Genomic DNA, 21439 nt, shown 5'->3' on the forward strand with positions numbered 1-21439 from the left:
CTTCAGAGGAGGCCTCTGAACGGTTCTTAGTGCTCATGGCCCCCTGACACATTTGGCTTCAAACCAAATGATGACACTCTGCCCAACTCTCAGGGTTGATTCTTGTTACTCATAAATGATACCAACCCCTATTTCCAAGAGAAGGGAGGTGAGCCCTGATGTCAAAATGATTGGGAAGGAGAGAGAGAGCTCACCAAGTGAGAAGAGAAGAACATCATTATTGCACCTGCAGCGGGAGATTCTTATGGCCTCAGGACACTAACCTGAGCTCTGAGCTTCCTGGGGGCCAAGGAGAGGTTGGCCATTAGTCTTCTCCCATCTGATGCTGTGCAGGGTGGGTTCAGTCTTGAATCCAGGTCTTGTCAATAAAGGGACTCCTGGCTACACTGGCTAGTCTCTAAAGGGTCCCATCAGGGCCAGGAACAGGGCCAGGAACACTTACAAGAACAGAGACACTTTCACCTCCAGCTGACTGTCCAAAGACGGTCACGGAGCCTGGGTCCCCTCCAAAGTTGGCAATGTTCTCCTGGACCCAGCGCAGTGCGGCCACCTGGTCCAAGTGACCCCAGTTTCCCAGGCTGTGTTCGTCCCCTGTGCTGTCAGTAAGAGAACAGGGTGGGGTGGGAGAAGAGATGTCATGGCAGGGCTCTCAGGACCACAGATGGGGCTGTGGGCTCTAGGAAAGCCTTCTGGAATAAGATGGGGCTTCCACAACCCTAACCGAAGGCTCTTCATCTGCCTTTCTCTCCTGTAGTATTGTTCTGTTGTGGGCTCTACATTCCTTCATCCAGCGGCTATTTATGGAGCATCTACCATGTGCCAACACTGTTCTAAGAGCCAGGAGCTCATCTGAGAACAAAACAGGCAAACCTCTGACTACACAGAGCTCACACTACAGGTCATAAACAAATAAAGAGAGAAGTATACAATCTATGTCAGGAAGTGAAAGTGCTTTCAGGAGAAATAAAATCTGGTAAGGGAAATGGCAGAGGTGGGGCAGTGGGATCCTATTTCAGATCACATGACCAGGGAAGGCCTCTGGAGGCTGTGGCATTTGAGTAGATACCTGAATGAATGAGAACATGAGCCTTGCAAATATCCAAAGAAGAGAATTCCAGGTGGAAGAAACAGCAAATGCAAAGGTCCCAGGGTCCAGTGAATAAAGAGTGACTGTAAGACACCCAGCTACAGAGGGCACTGTGGGCCTTGGTAAGGACATCGAAGTCAATGTAAGTAAGGGGGGAAGTCACTGCTGGGGAAAGTCATGACTCCGTTTATGTCTTAAATGATCACTCTGGCTACTGTGCAGATCAGACAGAGTATAAAAGTAGCAGGATTATAAAAGAGGAGGTTGTTACAATAATCCAGGTGAAAGGCACAGAGGGCTTAGATTAGGGTGGGTGCAAGGAGATGAGAAGTGTCGGGATTCTGAATGAATCTTAACGGTGTACCCAAGAGGATTTTCTGGTCCACTGGATGTGGATGTGAGATAAAGGGAAGAGTCAAGGCAGACCACAAGGCCTTTATCCTGAGCAAGCAGGATGGTAATGTGAGTTGGAGCAGGAGGTGCTGTGGGGAAAGTAGGAGTGTTTGGGGGGAGGGACAGTGGGAGTCAAGGGTTAAGTTTATCCAAGTGAAGTGGGAGGTGCCCTTTAGACGTCCAGTGGAGACAGCAGGAGGTAGAAGGAGGTAGTCAATGATGTGCATCTGGGTTTCAAAGAAGTTGGGCTAAAAGTTGGGACAGTGAAAGTGTCCCTGAGGTCACTCAGGGCACCAATACAAATGCAGAGGGAGACAAGCACAGAGGCTCTAGGACAAGGAGGAAAACAGTGCAGTGAAGGGGCTGAGAAGGATCAGTCTGTGAGGTAGGAGGTGGCCAGGAGCCAAGAGAAGGAAGCATTTCATAAAGGAGTGAGCAACTGTGTATGGATGCTGCCAAGATCGTTTGCGAACTTTTGCCAAGGGTGGGCCAAGAGCCAGTGGTCATTGGTTACCTGGATCAGAACGGTGATGGCATTGTCGGGGTGAATACTTGGCTGGCACAAGTTTGAGGATAGACTGGGAAGAGAGGAAGCATGAAGGTGTAAAGTAGCAGTTTTACTATAATGGGGAGCAGAGAGAAGGACCTTGGGTGAAAGGGATGAGGAGTCTTAATAAAGGCAATACATCCTGCGACATGACTCACTGAAATAACCTTCCTGAAGCTCAACAGGTCTTTCTAGGATGAAGTCCATCCCTCCCCTAGGCTTCCCATCAGCCACCTCAGGGTCACAGGTTCTGGGTCAGCACATTCTGAAAAGGTTCATAGTAAGTGTGTCCTACAGGAAACCTGGTTCTGGTTCCGTGTTGATGCAACGGAGAAAACTCTAGCCTTGTCTCACTCATGTGCCAAATGCAGAAAGAAATGGGATGAATCAACCCAAACTTCCTCCTGGGAAGTTGTCCACTGGGCTTACATGCTGGACGATCACCCAGCTCCAACCACCCATTCCTTCACCCACAAGCATTCATTGAGCTCCCACCATGAGTCCGTTCGTGCCTACCTTTCCCATGAGGTAAGATGTGTAAGCCTCTAACTGCTGTGCTGCATGCTAACTGTCACTTTAGAGGCTGCAATGTGCTGGGGCAGCACAGGTGAAAAGGAGATGAGCATTTCTGAGGAGGTAACACTTGGGTCAGGCCCTGCATAATAAATAGGAGTATGTCAGCTAGAACAGGCATTCCAGGCAGAGGGAACATTACATTCAAAAGATCAGAAGCAAGGGGACCAGTGTGCCTGGGGAATGAGGAGGTAGGTGGAGCGAAATTATGAAAGGACTTGCAGGCCTTACTAGGGAATTTAGCAAAGATCCCCCTGAGCACTGACATGACAAGAGCTGAGTCCTAGCACCCTTGCTTTGGGCACCAATGTGGAGTGAGGAGAGTCCAATATCTTACCTGAAGAATCCCCAGATGCCCAGGCGGTACTGAATGGTCACCACCACCACGTTTTCAAGGGCAGAGAGGGGCAGCCCATCATAGGTTGATGCTCCACCTACAACCAGACCACCTTTGTGGATCCACACCATCACCTGGACAGGGAGGAAGCAAGAACACTGGTTATAAGCAGCAGAGTTGAGAAGGACCTCAACAGGCCGTCTGCTTTGGTCGCCTACCTCTTAGCAATGACTCAAGGAGCCCTGAAGTCCAGCAGTCCCCAGCCACGTTGGAGCAGGCAGTTGCTCTCCTCCCCCACTCTCCCAGCTGGGGCCCAGGCCACCACCCCACTCAATGCATCCTCGTTGCCCCTGCCTGTCTCCCCAGCCTCAGTGCCTCCTCCTTCCAGGGCTCTTCCTGCTGAGACCACCATCATGGGAACAGCCAAGGCTCAGAGTGACATCTCCCCAGCACTCCCATCATCCTCATGCCTGGACTCCTCACCCAGCTCAATATACTCTGCGTGTGGCAGCCCTTGTACTTCAGCTTCATCTTAGTTACCTCTTATGTGGTGAATTAAACTTCTTTCATGCGTGAATGATTATCTCAAGAGGCACACATGCCCCCAGTGGTATGTCTTCCTGATACGACTTCCCTCTGCCCCCTCCCGATTCCTCTGCATCCCCAAATCCCACCGATACTCCAAAGCCCAGCCTAAAAGCCACCTCCTCCAAGAAGTCCTCAATCATTTGACTAAACTGATCTGAGAACCTACTATCTGCCGGGACTGTGATAAGAATTGAGGATCAGTGTGCATACAACAATTCAGGACTCAAGGCTCCATTTAAAGAGCATTTAAAGAGCTCACGTGGCAAGGAAGTGAGAGTGGTTAAAATAATAATATTGTAATAATTTTCCTAATCTCTTTACTTCTTGTGAGGAACATTGGCCCTGAGCTAACATCTGTGCCAATCTTCTTCCATTTTTTGTAGGATGCTGCCACAGCATGCCTGACAAGTGGTGCTAGGTCCAGGCCCAGGATTGGAACCTGTGAACCCTGAGCCGCCAAAGAGGAGCATGGGAACTTAACCACCACACCACCGGGCCAGCCCCTGTAACAATTCTGTTAATAAAACAACTCATAGCACAAACTATGTGCCAAGTACTCTTTAAGCATTTAAAATTAAACCATCCAATAGCTAGGCACTGCTATTGTCCCATTTAACCGACAGGGAAACTGAGGCACTTAACCTGCCCAAGGTCACGCAGCTAATAAGTGGTGGAAGCAGGACTTGAACCCAGGCGGTCTGGCTCCAGATCCACATGATGGGCCACCCAGCACACTGCATCTAATGTCAAGGGTGCAGTAGGTCGGCTGTTAGGGAAGGAGGAAGATCTTGCCTTCAACTCTAAGTGACGTGTCAGGAGAACTGTCCTGGCTTCCAGGCACTGAGAGAAAGCCTGATCATCATCATTGAATCCTCACACATGATTATTCTCCTTTTGAGGAAACAGAGCCAGGTGTCTCAGCGAGTAAAAGGCAGAATCAGGATTTCAGCGGAGACTCTAGTTCCAGAAACTGTGTCCAAAACTAGAGGTCTCCTGCCTGCAGGGTCCCAGAGCCCCTGTTCCTCCCACACCTCCGATCCCCACCTGCCTCCAGGTAGAGCGGCTGAGTCTGAGTCATCTCTGAGTGAAGGCTGAGCCGAGGTCGGGGCAGCAGAGATCGACTGAAGTTAGTCTCCGTCTGTGCAGCCCAGACACTAAGACCCTCGAGAGCAGGGGCTGCTTGGTAATGCTTTGATGTCCCTCCTTTCTCCTAACCCCCAAATCTAGCTCTTCATATGGAGCACTGAGTACAAAACAGAAGAATGAAAGAATGGGTGAACCTTTGTCCCCACCACATGCAGTGCCACTTCTAGTCACAAGTTCACAGATGCCCTCCTCCACTCCTGGGCATCATGTCAGGTGTGCCTTGGGAGATGGCTGGGTGCTCACACCCCTCACTTCTCCAACCTAGGGATCCCCTCCTTTTCCAGAAGAACCTTCCCCAACCTCTAGCTTGAGTCTGAAAAGCCTTGACCAGTGGTTCCCACCACTTACCGGCAGCCTGCTTTTCTTTGTCAAGTCGGCGGGAGTGTAAATATTTAGGTAAAGACAGTCTTCGGAAAACTTGAGAGCAATCTCCTCCTTTCTGTTGGTAATGATGTCAGAGACCATCTGCCCCACCACTGCATACTGGGAGCATCTGGGAGGAGTGGGGAGAAAGAAGTCCTGAGCCAGTCAGAGCTAAGCAAGGAGAAGTCTCCTGCAGTCAGTCTGGGCCTTGGACTGGGAGGGTTAGACCTGTAACAGAGGTGTTCTTAGCAGACTGGAGACACTGGAATGGGCAGGAAAGCATCTGAGAATCTGGGTGGGGGACTCTGGGATTCACAAAGGTCTTCCAGACCAGCATATGGTGAGGAGGCCTGGCGCCTGTCCCCTTCCCAGATCCTTTGGGATGCCCTGGGTCAAGAATAGGAGGCTGACTCTACACCTGGGAGAGGACCATTTCCTGCATGCCCTTGACTCAGCCTGGCTCCCAACTGGCCTCCATACGTTGGGATGCATGGCGACCATGCATCTCCACCAGGTAAACCAAGTGTTCTAGTCCATAGCACACTTCCATAAAGCATGAGAAGTCACTCAAATGGCAGATATTTAATGTGAGAAGCAATTCAGGGGTGTAATATTTGTGGGGCCACACCGAGAGAACTGTGTTCTAGTCCTGCCTCAGTCACTAATTTGCTGGGTCCACTTGGGTGAACTCCTTTCCTGCTCTGGGCCTAAATCTGAAAGGCCTAGGTGAGAGGAGTGATTTCTACAAGGGTCTTACAGCCCTGATATGCCGAGATTCTACCATCAACTGATCCCAGGGAAGCGCTATTGGCTGACTTAATAACAGATCTTAAAGATCCAACAGAGAATATACTTGGTAACGTTTATTGAGTGCTCCCAGCATGCCAGCCTCTTTTAGCTCTTTTTAAGTCCTCCTCTGTACTAACTCATTTAATCTTCACATCAGCCCCATAACATAAGTTCTATTATTATCCCCACTTTACAGTGGGGAACACTGAGGCACAGTGATGTTAGAGAACCTTCCCAAGGTCACACAGCCAGGAAGATCCATACTATGGAGTGTTTATGTTTCCAAGGATATTATAAGCAATGTGTCCTGATCTCAATGTACCCAGAAGGCAGGCATCACTGCCCCCAGTATGTAGATGAGGAAACTGAGGCACTAAAGTGCTTGGATGGCACAGCTGTCAAGTGGCACTGTCAGAGCCCATAAAGATGACTTCCTGATTTCCATTCTGGGGGAACTTTGCCCAGATTACCAAGAGCAAGGGGCATAATATTCATAAAACAAGAAATTAAAAAGTCAAAGAAGGGAAAAACACTTCAACATCACTAGGATTCAGGGGCCGGCCCGGTGGTGCAGTGGTTAAGTTCACACGTTCCGCTTCTTGGTGTCTCAGGGTTCATTGGTTCGGATCCTGGGTGCAGACATGGCACCGCTTGGCATGCCATGCTGTGGTAGGCGTCTCAAGTATAAAGTAGAGGAAGATGAGCACAATGTTAGCTCAGAGCCAGGCCTCCTCAGCAAATAGAGGAGGACTGGCAGTCGCTAGCTCAGGGCTAATCTTCCTCAAAAAAAAAAAAAAATCACTAGGATTCAAACAAAACCAGTATTAATTACATGGCACTGAATGAACTGAGGAAGGTGATTACCACTTTTTATGACTTTTTGTTTGAAACATTGCTGGTTCCTTAATGTTTTGTTTTTCCAGATTTAAGGAAAGCTTTTCTCTTAAGCTATCTATGACTTATAGCAATTTGGTAAAGTATACCTTTGTGAACAAAGATGAGACATTTACTTTCTCCCTACTTGATCACTCCAGAATTCAGGAACTCTTGAACATTCTTTTCATGACAATAGAGTTAGTTAATTGCATAAGTTCAGTAAGAATCTGTTCTCCTTATAACAGAATACAATTGGAAACACTGGCTTTACTACCAAGGCATTGACTGAAATGTCAAATTTCAGAGAGATGTCCATAGGCTCAGCTATGACCAGACATCTTTATGCAACTTCCTGGAAAATCTGGCCTGGTACCTTGCTTGTAGGATTCTCAGCAGCCTTACCAGATGAGTAAAGAAGGTCACGTCCTAGCAGGCCCAGGAACCTCAGGATATTTTCAGGGACCTTGAGAAGAGAGGAACTCACCCAAACTACAGGTATTGCAGGTAAACTGTGATGACAAGTCTTTGGTTTGGCTTCCTGACCACAGAGGCTACATAAGATTACTAAACAAGCCACTTGGCATAAGAAAGGGACTCCCTCAATGCGGTCTTTCTTTAACTTGTTTCATTTTGATTGGTGTCGGTCTTGGGAACCATGGCTCTGAAATGCTTTCCAGATATTGAGAATTATCCTGCCTACAATAATCGCAGAAGTCTCCCTGCTGTCCTGTATTCTCTAAAAAGCTTTAAATGCATGTTTGCAGCCACTAACCACCAAACAAATGATTTCCTGACACTTGAAAGTCAGAAAAGGAATGAAGAGAATGACCAACTGGGAACCTAAAGTCAGGACCTGTGAATATCACAGAGATTCAGCAAAAAATGTCATGACCTATGAATACCACACAGAGGATCAGAAAAAGTGTGAGAACTTCATACTGGTAGTGGAGAGTGGCACCAATGCCTTATGTTTTGATCACAATTCCCAGCCAAGCTCTGAGGCTGATCAAAAGGAGGGAATTGTTAAAGAGAGACAAGAGGCACAATTGGAGTCACACGTGCTAAGTCCATGTCACCAAACTCAGATTTAATGCCTAACAATGACAGTTTCAACATCTCCTACAAGTGAAATCTTAAACAAGTCAATCTGGAATTACCAGGTCAGCACTAACGAGGTAATTTCCCTGACCAACCCTAGCCTTCCCCTAAATGAAGTGGCCTTGCTACCAATAGTTTTTTTCGGTGACTTTTTTGTCCCTCTCCCTTCTGCCTATAAGTCTTTCATTTTGTCCAGCCCTTTGGAGCCCCTTTCTATCTGCTAGAAGGGATGCTGCCCAATTCATGAATCACTGAGTAAATCCAACTAAGATCTTTAAAACTGACTCAGTGAATTTTGTTTTTGAACAAACGCAAAAGGATGAAGTTCAGAGAGCTTCCAGGGTGGTGAACAACCATGCTTTCACATGCCATTGTGCTGAGCCCCAAACTCCACAAGGATGGAAGCTCCTTTCTTCAAGACCTTGCCCTATGGATCTCTTAATCTGGCTACTGATTCATATCCTTCAATATCCTTTGTAATAAACTGGTCATCTACTGAGTAAACTAGTTTCCTGAGTTCTGTGAGCCGCCTGAGAAAATTAGTGGAACCCAAGGAGGGGGTCAAGGGAAATTTTTATTTATAACCGGTCAGTCAGTCACACAAGTAACAAGTTGGACTTAGAATTGGTATACAAAGCTGAGGGCAGTGTTACATGACTGAGCCCTTAACCTCTAAAATCTGATGCTGTCTCGGGATGGATTATGTCAGAATTAGTTGAATTGTAAGATACCCAGTTGGTGTCAGAGAATTGTTTGTTAGTGTGGAAAACAAACATGCACAAATGCGTAGGGTGCAGAATCTTATGTGGTTCTCTTTTTAAGGGAGAAAATATGCAATGATCAAAAACTGGAAAAGCACAATCTAAAATATAAACAGCAGTTCTCTCCAGGGGGTAGAATCGCATATGATTTTCAGTCTCTTAAGTTTACTTACCTGTATTTCCTCACTTTTCCGTAGTAAGTATCTATTACACTTGCAATCAGGAAGTAAAAACAGTGAATCTTATTTTTAAAAGAAAGGAAAAAAAGGAGAGAAAGATAGAGAAGAGGAAAAAAGAAAAGAAGGGAGCACGAGGAAGGACCCGGGAAATTTCCAGAAATGCCGTCCTGAGAAGTATAAGGTCTGAATGGATGCACGAAAGCCTCCTAGGTGCCCTCTGGGGCGGCTGAAAGGCTGGGTGGCCAGGGTTACTGAACACACCAACCAATGCTCTGCTCATGAGTAGGTGGCTAGACGCACCTGGAAGTTGAGAACTTGCCTAGCCAACAACCCAAAGCACTCCCCACCTACACACCTCCTGGCTCACCCTACTCGCAAACTATGGCAAACTGCAAGACAGAAGAATAAATAGAGTCATTACTACTGATCCCCCCAACTGCTCAACTTGTTATTTTTTTTCCAAGGCACTGACCGTTTTCTACCATATGACATAATTCACTTGTCAATTTGCATGTTGTTTATTATCTGTCTCCCCTCCTAGAATGCAAACTCCATGAAGATGGGATCTTGGTTCTGTTCACTAGAGGATCCCAGGAATGCAGAACATGCCTGGCACACAGTAGGTACTCAATAACCATGTGTTGAATACAGGGCTCTAGAATGGTGTGAGAGTTCTGGAATGTCTCTAAGGATCTACGATATCTTGAGGATTCCAGAACAAAGTGTGAGGCACCTGGAGGATGGCCTTGGCTCCTTCCTGTGTTACTTTGAGGTGCACACCCACTGAAAGATGCCAAAGCCCCCGGCTTACATGGGAGGGTAGGAGGTGGTGTTCTTCACGAAGGGCCATGGATCTGCAGGCTGCAGCGGAGCAAACCTCAGGGATCCTAGGGGGGGCTTGGCAAAAGGGACCCCCAGGAAAACGGCCACGGGCTGTGCAAATCCTTCCAGGCTGACATGCTTCCCCAGGACCTTGCCCTGCGCGGTGTCCACCACAGGTGGCGAGAATGGGTGCCCTGCTGGACAGCAAGAGGAAATGAGACAGGTTAGCAGTGAAAGGTTTGACCTGGATTCCAGGGGTCTTGCCACTCTCAGCATGCAACCTTGAATGACCCACCTCAACTCTCTAGGCCTCAGTCTCTTCTTATGTAAAAGGGAGAGGAGGTTAACTGTGCTTCCTAACTCCCAGGACTGTCTTAAGGAGAAAATTGGACATGGAGGTAAAATAGCATCAAGTGAGAAGGAAATGCAAGAAGGAGAGCTGCTGGGAGTGAAGCAGACATTGGGGTTGCACTCTCAGGAGCCCTGGAGACAGTTATCCACTAGGATCCTGGCGCTGAGCTGTGTGCTGGAAGGGAGGATGGACAAGAGGCAGCCCATCTTCTCAGAAGCTCTGAACTTTCTAGGGAGAATGAGCCACAAACATACTTGACCGTGCTGCTGGGAAGAAAGTGGTCAGTGTCCTGAGAGAGGGACCAGTAAGGTCCTAACATCTATTGCCAGACTCCTCTCTCTACTTTTTTTTTCCTCTCTCTAAAACTGCAGTACATAGTTGTAAATTCTAGTTGTAAGTCCTTCTAGTGCTTCTGTGTGAGCCATCACCGCAGCATGGTTACTGAAGTGGTGTGGTTCCACACACGACTGATCCCTCCTAATTTTTATTCTGCCCTTAGACACAGTTCCAGGCCTCTCATGGTGTCACACCACCACAAAAGAAGATAAAGTCCACGTGGGGCCTGGGCTGTCAGGACACAGATGGCCAGAGCACAGGCTCTGGATTCAGGAGACACAGACAGATTCCAGAGTGTGATTTTCCAGTTGTCCTTGGACAAGTACATCTCCCTGTCTGAGTCTCAGTTTCTCCATCTATCAAATGGCACAGATGTATTCCGAGGACCTTGCTGCACCCTTGTATTAACTGTGTCTTTTAGTTTCTCTGCTCAGATGCTGAGACACTGGGGGCCTTGCTGACTCTGGAGGGACCACCCCTCCCAGAGTCGGCCATTCCTAGAGGCAGGAATCAGCTGGTCCTTTCCAGCATGCCAGAGCCCGTACCCCGATCCACTTTTTCACGGGGCTCTTACACGCCAAGCCACTGTCATCCTTCCATAATCACTCCAGGGCGAGGTACCTGGCAACTGTGGAGGGCACCCACTCCCCAGAGCAGTGTGTTTAGTTTGCATATCTTATACCCGCTTATCCTGCCCTACCTCTTCACTGTCCCACTTAATCCTGCTTACCCTGTATCAACCCCTTCCTTCCCACAGTAACCAGGATGTCCCCAATTCCTCATCCTCCCTCTGCTTCCTGACCCACCCGGACTCACCTTGTGGCCCACCAGGGTGGTGACGTGCTGCCTCACCTTGGGAACTGTTAGTTGCACACTATCTTTTCAATGGCAGTTGGCTCCTGAGCTGATGGTCATACTATACCTCAAATCCCTATTAATACACTATATTTTAAAACAACCCCTTTATTTACGATTTTTTTTTTTTTGCACTTTCTCCATACCAGGAACTATGCTCTTTAGAAACAATCACCCATTTCATTCTCACAATAGCCCAATGAGGTAGGTACTGTCCTCATCCACATTTGAGAGAGGGGGAAACTGATGCACAGAAAAATGAACTACCTTGCCTAAGGACACACAGCTGGTAAGTGCTGAGCTGGGATTCGAACGCGAGAATTCTAGCTCCAGAGTGAATACTTTTAAAATTCTGCTAAGCTGCTCTCCATGATTTGGCCATATGCAGACTAACAATCAGGAGAAAATAAACTGCAATGTCCAAAGTCCTCACCTGTGAGACATGAGGTTAGCTGGTGCCCTCCTGGACATGGCGCGGGCAGCTCCGGTCTCTGGTGTTAATGGTGCCCTGCGTCTCTGTCAAGCCCTGGGCTGGGGAGGCTCTGATGCTCCAAGTCTGGATGGAGGGCGCGCGCCGCTGCGGAACAACACCTGTCATGCGCCATAAACATCTCCCCCACCTCGTCCTAGGACAAGGATTTCCAAAAGTGATCCCCTCCCCTCGCTATTTGTATTTCAGAAAGACTCACCCCAAGCTGTGGAAGGGGCAAGGGAGACCAGGACCAGAGCCAAGAGCCACATCGTGGAAGGACAGCAGGTTCTGGGCCTGTGGCTCCTTGCGCCAATCTGAGGAGCTGGGTCTTTCCGCCCCAGAGCCCCAGACCCCGCCCTCACATCTCCCTCACCCACCCACCGCCCTATAGCCTAATCGGGAGATAACAGAAAAGCTCCCTCCCTTCCGAAGATCACCTGGGTGTTGGCACCTCCAAGCCACACCCACCGAGAATTATCCTCTTGGATGTACACGTGCTGGACTAAACTCTCCAATTATAGATAGCCACAGACTTTTTAAACAATCTGCTAAACAAAGATTGCTCCCTTCTGGGACTCTAACCTTAGTGCACTGGGAGCTTCCCAAAGGCAGACACAAGCAGATAGATGCTTTTTGGCAAGGTGAGGCTTTCTTGGCGTCCTCAGAATAAGCTTGAAAACTTTTAGAGCAACTCCCAGCCCCACAGCTGCTCAGCTGGGGAACTGAGGACAAATCTCTTCTTTTCCCTGGGTTTCTATTTCATAGAGCTCTATGCTGCCAAGTTTGGAAGCTTCTTAAATTTCATCCAGGCTCCCTTCTGCTGCCTAAATTAACTTTACAATATTCCCGCCAAGTGACTCAGATTCCTGTTGCACACCTCCAGGGTCAGTGAACTCACTACCTTTTCAGACAGGAATCTTGGGATAGAATTTTCTTACAGTAATGAAGTCCAGCTCTCTATAATCGTGGTGCCCAGAAATCATTTGGGTTCTCTGCCTCTCACACCGTTTCCAAAAGCTGTGAGTAATTTCCTCTTGGTTCTGAGCTCGGCTCTCTTTGCATCGAGCTTCACATCTAATTGGCTTTCTAGTCCAGGGCTTAGTGGATCAGCTTGAGCTGGCAGGCTGATCCTGAGTCCTGGAACTGAGTCCCTAGCACTGGGTTATTCTGCAGTCCCCATTTGTTGAACTCTTCTGGATAGTCGATGATCCCAGTCCAGGGCTCAGTGAGTCATCTTGAGTTGGCAGATTGTGCCACCCAGAACCCAAGGGTCTAGACCTTGATTAAGGCCACAGTCTTCACTGGTTGGTGTCTGCCACTTCAGTTCCTAGTTCCATATTGAGAACTACTGGTGGGGTGCGCCTAAGGCCTCTTCTTTTTTTGGCCAGTCTTCAGGAAGATCTCTTTTGTTCACTGCTTATGTGTTAATATGCACATACTTCTTTGTCTTTTTTTGTATAGTAAAAGGCTATTGCTAATGGGAATCTTGGAGGCCAAAAGCCACAAAATTGGTGGGCATGGGTCAAGCACTTCAAAGCTCTTAGAGCACTCACCACCTAACTCTAAGACTCCCTTGTGAGGATAAGTCGGTCACGAATAGGTTAGATTGATGCTGTGTCACCTGCTGGCCTCAAGCAAATTTCTGTGCAATGAGGTATGGTGTAAAACCTCACACAGTCTCCAACGCAGGGGCACATCACTCAGGTATTAATTTTGGCTCTGAGGGACGCAAGCTTTAGTTAAATAAATAGGATCTTTAAGTTTTTTAATTTTTTTTTCTTTTTCTCCCCCAAGCTCCCCAGTACATAGTTGTATATTCTTCGTTGTGGGTCCTTCTAGTTGTGGCATGTGGGACGCCGCCTCAGCGTGGCTTGATGAGCAGTGGCATGTCTGCGCCCAGGATTCGAACCAACGAGACACTGGGCCGCCTGCAGCGGAGTGCGCGAACTTAGCCACTCGGCCACCGGGCAAGCCCCAGGATCTTTAAGTTTTAAACAATTGAGTACACCACCTTCCAGCACAACCACTGATTTTATGTCTATGAACTGTGTTCCCAGAAGCTGGAGATATCTACAAAAATGGCAAAATATTACTAAGCTTGTTTTATGTCCAGAGAACTTGGCTTAATAACTGTCACATTGGGGGCCCCAACAGATGGCCAGAAAGAAGTGTGGATTGCACCTCATCTGTGGCTGGATATCTCGAGACAGAAATGTGGGTTGAACTTCATTTGCAGCTGGCATCCTACCAAATTGCTGCCAGCCCTTAACCTAAAATCACAATGACCATTATGAGGAATTTTGCAATTAGACAGCATTGTTCACTTAAGTGAATTTAAAAGCAAGTGCTCTCAAATCAAAAGACGAAATGGGATAACTATTTTAATTGATATGCAGAAGCGTCCAAAAGGCTTCAAGATCCCAAAGTAACTTCATTGAAAGATTCATTGCAAAACACTAAGGAAAAGTTAAAGACACAAGAGGTACATAAAACAAAAGACTAAGACAGGCAAGACTCCTATGGCTTCCGTCTATCCTCCTTTCACTGAGCACTCTACTACTGATAGTCCCCAAGCCTCTGTCCGAACTGTCTTTCCACCCTGAAGAGACTGTACGACCATAAACAGAAGTCCACCAAGTTAGTGGCCTGACAAACACGCTCCTATCTACCCTCATAAGAGGGCCCCCTTAAGGATGCTTCCCAGAGTTGATGGAACTCTTACGGATTTCTGGTAAACTGCTACATTATTCCTTTAAACGGCCAAGAGAAACTAAAATTGAAATTACACAAAATTTGCTAAATTCTAGTAGATACTAGAGCCTACAGAAGGGATCCTGGGAAAACTGACAGAAGCCAGCAAAGGGTGAGAATTCTTACCAGGGTCAGCTCTCCTGAATCTCTTTCGGCAGTGCCCAGTTGAGAGAGAAAAATAAAATTTCATGTTGCACCTACTTGTCCAGATCCTGACCCATTGGTTCTTTTGTATCCTCTTTAGGGATGCCCCTTGGGTCCATGGGGGTTGATCAATACTGCCAAAATACTTACTGTTTGTTCCAGCTGAAAACTGGCAAGATATTTGAAAGGATTTTTCAAGTATTTCTAATGTCAAAAGTTGACCAAAACTAAAGTTGATATTCAGAGACTGATAGAAACTTTGCCTAGGACTCACCCCCGACACTAAATGTACCAACAGGAAGAGAACAACATTCCAAAAGCAAAGTTCTAAATCCAGAACGTGAAAATCTTTTGATTTCCATCCTGCTTGGAAATAGTCTTTCAGATAATAAAAGAAAGAGCAATGTGGAGATAGCATGGTCGCACAGGCCGATTAGGCCCTTGATATGTTTTCAGCTGCAACCCAGTTCCTTGAAGAACTAAAAGCACCCGTCCTTCTCTTACAAATCTTTGCAAAACCAGAAATGCAGCTCTAGGAGCAATTCAAAGTCTACCTATCCTTTTTACCAATCCCAAAAACTCCCCGATTTCTCTCAAGAGGCTTGCAAATAGTATAAAAATTCTAACCTCAGAAAACAAACATCCTTCTTGGAGGAAGTTGCATTCTTTTCCTTTGCCTTTGAGATAGAAATATGCTACCTGGTCTTCTCCAGGAACACTATCTAGGTCATGTTTTTGAAATGCAAACTTCAAGGAGGAAATTCTTATCAGAAGAAAAACAAAATAGGGAAAGATTATTTGCAACTTAGGCAAATGAAAAATCTTAATCATCTTCTCCACAAATATTTGTAAAAAGCTTTAGCCATTTGAGCAGGTAACCTAAATTTATTCCATCTGCCAGAAACAAAATTTGGATCCAACTTCTTTCATAACTAGTGAGTTTGGTATTATCATACGTGTATCATGGATAAGACTTTCAGACAAAAGCTGTAAGATCTCTGTTTATGTTTGTCTGAATGTTTATATATGTCTATGTATGTATGTTATAGACGTATGATATTTTTCTACCTCCAGATGGTATTCCTAAAATTAACTTGTAAACTAGCTCTACTTAATTGGTTAAACACAAACTAGTGCTAAATTAAGTATTCCTAATATTCACAGAAATATAATAGGAATTAACCCAAAGGCTTTTCAGGTTCATGTGATCTGGGAATATATCGGATATTAAAGCTAGTTTAAGTTTGTTGGTTTAATTAAATTAGATATGTCTTCAGAGTTATAAGGATTAAATATAATGCACACATAAACTTTTTCTCTACCTGGGTTTACTAGTCAAAAATCTCACAGTATGTCCGTTACAAAATTCGTCACCAAGAAAAATAACAGAATGATGGCTTACTTTGTCTAATATCTCAAGAATTTTTCGTGGTTAGTCTACACATAATTTCGGGGAGCAATGATTTATATACTTATAAGTGAGATAAGAGTTTTTAGGAGAACTTCTCAGCAATACTTATATTATATGGTATGTCTACTTAAATAGTTTCCCCAAATCTTTTTGGTTACTTGACTTCTCATTGCTCCTGTAGTACACTGGCAGTGTGTGCTTATGGATGTGCTTGAAGGCCCTGGGTGCTTACGCTGCCAGATCACAAAGGGTTTCAATTTGTAGCCTGCAACATTGCCCTCAAGCAAGACTATTATCCTTTCCTAAAAGCCTTGAAATCTGGCATTGACTTGGCCTCCTTATGGATGACAGCCCTTTCAGGTATTCCTTTCCAGACTAGGGAGCTTTCATCCATATTGAATATTTGCTATGGCAAGTAATTTTCCTCCACAATCACCTTATCTGGAATTTCCAAAAATTATTCAGCTGCCTTCACATCAGCACTTGCAGACTCACCACTCACTTTCACATTTTGTGAGGAATACCAATCCTTGAGTTGTTTAAACCACTCAGAGCTAGCAGTAAATTTAATATGCATCAGCTCCAGCCTTTTCCTTCAAGAGCTGAATAAATTTATGCTTTGGCTGTGATCGTCATGGCACTGAGAGAGGGACGCTTCTGTATCTGGTTTTCAACTCAGGTAGAAGTTTCTCCATGATGGATATAGGCCCTTCTTGAAATTGTGTTAGTCTCGTTGCCTTCAATGTAGCAGATCCTTTAACAGCTTCCCGTCACTTTGTTCTTGTTCTTCAAGACCATAGCTATGGCGGAATGGGGCATGCCTGACTGGAGAACAATAACCATCACTAATTTTCCAACATTCTAGTCCATAATTACTTTTAAAGTTTTTTTCGGGTCAATCACTTGATAGGACCTCTTACTTGAAATGTTATCTATGGATTTTGTATGCCTAGGGCGTCTTGATAAACAAGAAAACACTAGACTAAATCAAAAACAAGAGGATAGATGCAAACGAGAGATGTGGTAAACACAAGATCATGAAGTGGCTGCTGACATAATACAGCATACTGTTTTATAGCAAATTTCTCTATAAGCAGAAAGAATACACTCTAAAATAATGAGAAAAAGTATAGAAGAATAAATTCATAAACTAGTCACAGTCATTTATTTTTATTCTCAAGTATTGTGTACTATATATAATTGTATGGGCTATCCATTTATATGACTGGCAGCACAAGAGGCTTGTGTACACCAGCATCACCACAAACACATGAGTAGTGCGTTGTGCTATGACATTACATTGACTATGATGTCACTGGCAATAGTTATTTTTCAGTTACATTATACCCATATGTAATCACCATCATATATGCCATCTGTTATTGAATAAAATGTTGTGATGCAGCACAAAACAGTATTAATAAATTTGCCAATCTAATGCATGCTGGCAGAACAGACAATCTACAATTGTTTACTCCTTAATTTTCACTGGAAATTAAGGCTTTTAAGGAATAAGAATTGTAATATATGTCATTAAACATACTAGAAATAATAAGGGAAACATCTCTGCATGCAAAGAAGGTAAGATGTGTGTTTTCAGTAAGAGAAGGTATGAGGAAGGGAGATACATTTTTCTTGAGGTAAAAGAAAGTAATTTTGCCCTAAATTGAGGATGGTTATTTCAAAATGAGGAAAAAGAAAAAGTATATATAGGACAAAATTATAGAAGTTTTGTGCAAAAGTAATCTTGGGAAAAGAATGATAGGTATGGTCAAGCTGGCTAAGATTGGAATATATCTAAGTTTTTAAAAAGATGAGTGAATGAATTTTAATATCAAAAGTACACTGAACAAGATTAGAATTGGTCTTCTCTCTGATAAAAGAACAAAGTTTTCTAGGACTATTGGTCTGCTCCTGATAAGAGATTGAGAAAGGTTTTCGTTTCCCTTTTAAATTAAACTGCCTAGGAAACAAAGATTCTGGGTTTTATCAAAGGAATTTCCTGTGTTTTATCTTGTCTATATCAGGTATTTGATTGATTAAGAAACTGAGTCTCCTCTATTAATAGAGCTAAGTATTTTAAAAACTATTTAACTTTCTGTTTTTGCCTACAAAGTCTTTAATTGTTACCATGGTTAAACAGATAACTAAGTATGCTTTCACAGTGACTTATGAGCCTATTTGACCAAGTGTTTTAAATTTTTTTGATATTTTTGACCAACTTCAGAAAAATCAAATTCTAAATGATGTCTTTTTGAACTGAAAAAGATTTGAGATTTTTCCAGAGGGCCCCTGGAACATCTCAAAGGATTTGTTTTCTCTCCTTATGAAGAAAAAGAGACATTAAACTAATTAGACTTATTTGACATATTAAATTGCATGGCAAGCATTATCAAATAAGAAGTAGTAACTACATTATATTTATATGAGTACATGTTATTAATATAAATGTTCTAAAAATTGTATGAAATTCCTGGAAATCTGATATGTCCTGGTATAATGTTATCAGTCATAATTCCAGTTATCTTAAAATAAAGCATGTCACAGAAATAACCACATTTCCTTATCAAGTGAGCTCTCATCTGATCTTTAACAGTGGGCATTTTTTAGGTCTGTTGTTACTTACAGACAGCTATTGTTTTACTCTCATGTTTTGGCAAAAACGAGACTCATGGAAAGGAACTTACCAAGTGCTCCTGACCACGGACACCGCTGCAAACAAGAAAGCATTGAACCTCAGGTACCCATCTCACACCTCGAGAAGGCTCCACCTGATATCAGTCCTGTGCAAACACTAGAGACCTCCAAATCACCCTGGTTAAGGAAAGATGTAGCTGACATCAAGGTATACTGCTTTCACCCAAGACAATGAATCAAGACTTCTTACTTTATCTAAGCATGAAACCCTTTCTTCTTGTCTTTCTTTCCTTTACTCGGCCATTGGCTGGAAAGATAACACCATCATCCGTATCTCCACTGCCATTGCAAGGGAGATGACCTTTCAGACTGCTGGACTGGTCATCAAAAACTCCAATCTGTCCATGACATTTGCACTGCCACATTCTTATCAGTATCCAAATCAGATCTACCCACAACCACGAAAACATCTCATCACCAGTACCTAAATCGACAGGGAATTTAGAAAAACATTTTCTTGCAGGTTAGGAGATTTACTTCCTGAATGCACTGAAAACCCAACTGACCTTCGGTTTGAACAGGCAAATGCAACAATCTCTGCAAATGGAATCCTTAACAGTGCCACCTTAGTGGGGATGGTTTGGCCCTGACAGGATTTATTTTTGTGGGAGTTATCATTCTCCTTGGTCCTCTGAAAGGACAGCTGATGCATAACCAGACAATGCCTCTTAGGTTATCTAACTGTGCCCCCAACTGTTTACCAACCAACTAAAGACACCTCATTGGTCAACTCCCCTGCGTTTATGTCGTTAAGATAAGAAAGACCTACCAGGAAGCATTCATGCTTTGACATTCACTTCCTTTGGTAGGGCCCTACTTCTCTGCTTAGGAGTGAGTACAAAGGAGGCTACGATCAGAAACCTTAAGTCTTGAAAATATTGCAGAATCTGCCACTCAAGAAATAGCTATACAAAAAAAATCCCTAGATTCTCTGGCCAAGATTGTTCTTGATAACAGAATAGCCTTGATTATTTTTAAACTGAACAAGGAGGTGTCTGTGCTGTGAACACCATCACTTGCTGCCCCTGGATTAACACTTTGGGGAAGTTGAAACAGCTACATAACATTAGTGAACAAGGCAATTGGCGTAAGAAAGCAATTCCTCCAATGGGGTCTTTCTTTGATTTATTTGATTTTGATTGGTTTGGGCCTTGGGGACCATGGCATCGAAGTGCACTCCACCATTGGGCAGGATGCTGCTTATGATGAACATAATAGTATTAGTATCCCTGGTGCACTGTGTTTCTCAAAGCATTAAATGCACGTTTGCAGCTTCTCACCACCAGGCAAGTGATCTCCCTAAGACTGGAACATCAGGAAAAAAAATGAAAAGAATGACCCACTTGAAAAAAATGTGAGCCCAAAGTCGTGACCTGTAAATACTACAGACATCCAGCAAAAAGAGGTCATGACCTGTAACTACCCCACAGGGAACTTCAAAAATGGGAGAACTTCAGAGCAGCAGCTGGGAGTCGTGCAAGTCTGTTAAATCTGATCACATCTCTCAGCTGAGAGTCTGGTCAGAAGCAGAGATTGTTAAACAGGACACAACTGGCCCAAAATGAAATCACCTGGGCTAAGCCCAACTCACCAATCAACCAAGACTTAATACCTAACAATTAGAGTTACAACCTCTCCCAAAAGCGGAATCTTACACCAGTCAATCAGGAAATACAAGGTCAGCACTAGTGAGTTCATCCGCCTGAAAGGCCCCTGCCTTCCCCTAAAGGAAGGTGACCTTTCCCCAAAAAGTCCTCTCTTTGCTAGTAACTTCCTTTTCCCACCTTTTTCTGCCTATACAAGTCTTTCCATTTTGTACGGCTCTTCAGAGCTACTTTCTATCTGCCAGATGGGATGCTGCCCAATTATAAATTGCTGAATAAAGCCAATAAGAACTGCAGAATGAACTCAGTTCAAGTTTGTTATTTAAAAGCTGAAACAAAGCTTCTGGAGACGCAGATTCAAAAAGGGATGCTCATTTGCACTACTTCTAGACAACGTGGCAGGCCAGAGAGGGAGCCCAGTGGTGGGGTGAAGACTCTGTGACAGCATTAGAGTCAGTCCCCAGAGCTCATTGCTTCTGTAAAGACTGACCCAGCCTGTGTTCCTCCCTTACTTTTATCCAGGAAAGAAACCCGGGTCATAAAGCACACCGCAATGGAGAGCACCCCTGTCTCTATCCACAGGGGACAATCTGGGTGGTTCCCATAGCAGACCACAAGGCTGTTTCTAATCACTTAGCGCGCGCGCGCGGGCACACACACACACACACACACACACCTGTTAAGGCATAACAATCATGCCTTTACCCTGGGCAGCTGACCTTTGCAACTTGGGAACACAGCCCTGCCTCTTAGCCTATGAAGATTCTAGGGTGCTGACTTAGCAAAATATAAAAGTCAGGGATGAATTATTTTCCCAACTCCAATGTTCAATCACATCTCTCCTTGTGATACCAACCAATCCTACAAACAGAGGGGGCCGCTCCCAGACCTTGCTGTCTGGCTGAAGCCTGGAAGCCGATTCCTGGCTCATGATGACTTTACAGAAGTGATGGGAGAGGTTGATGTCTGTGAAGCCTAAAGCCAGAGCTCAGTTTTACTTAACATGTGTAATCTCCCTGCCTCACATTAGCTGTAAGCGAATCAGCTCTTCTTGTTTCAGCGGAAGGTGACTGGGATTACCTTTTTTGCCTCGGGGAACTCCAGAAGTTATCCCAGGTGGAACTGCATGGTCTGAAGACTAAAATCCTAGGAACTGGCCTTAACTCCTAAGTGATTGGACAGGTCTTAGGAGAGAAGACACCTCTGGAGGCTCCAAATTAGCTCCCCAAACCTCTCCATCTCCATCAATTCATTCAGT

General features: G+C 44.9%; 1 pseudogene; it reads right to left on the reverse strand.

Annotated features, from left to right (window-relative positions):
- LOC100051210 (liver carboxylesterase-like) overlaps positions 1–11913 on the reverse strand; it is a 35325-nt pseudogene extending 23412 nt beyond the window's left edge.
- Positions 11914–21439: the final 9526 nt, after the last annotated feature.

This window comes from Equus caballus, chromosome 3 (genome assembly GCF_041296265.1).
Source record: "Equus caballus isolate H_3958 breed thoroughbred chromosome 3, TB-T2T, whole genome shotgun sequence".
In the NCBI taxonomy this organism is placed as follows: domain Eukaryota; kingdom Metazoa; phylum Chordata; class Mammalia; order Perissodactyla; family Equidae; genus Equus; species Equus caballus.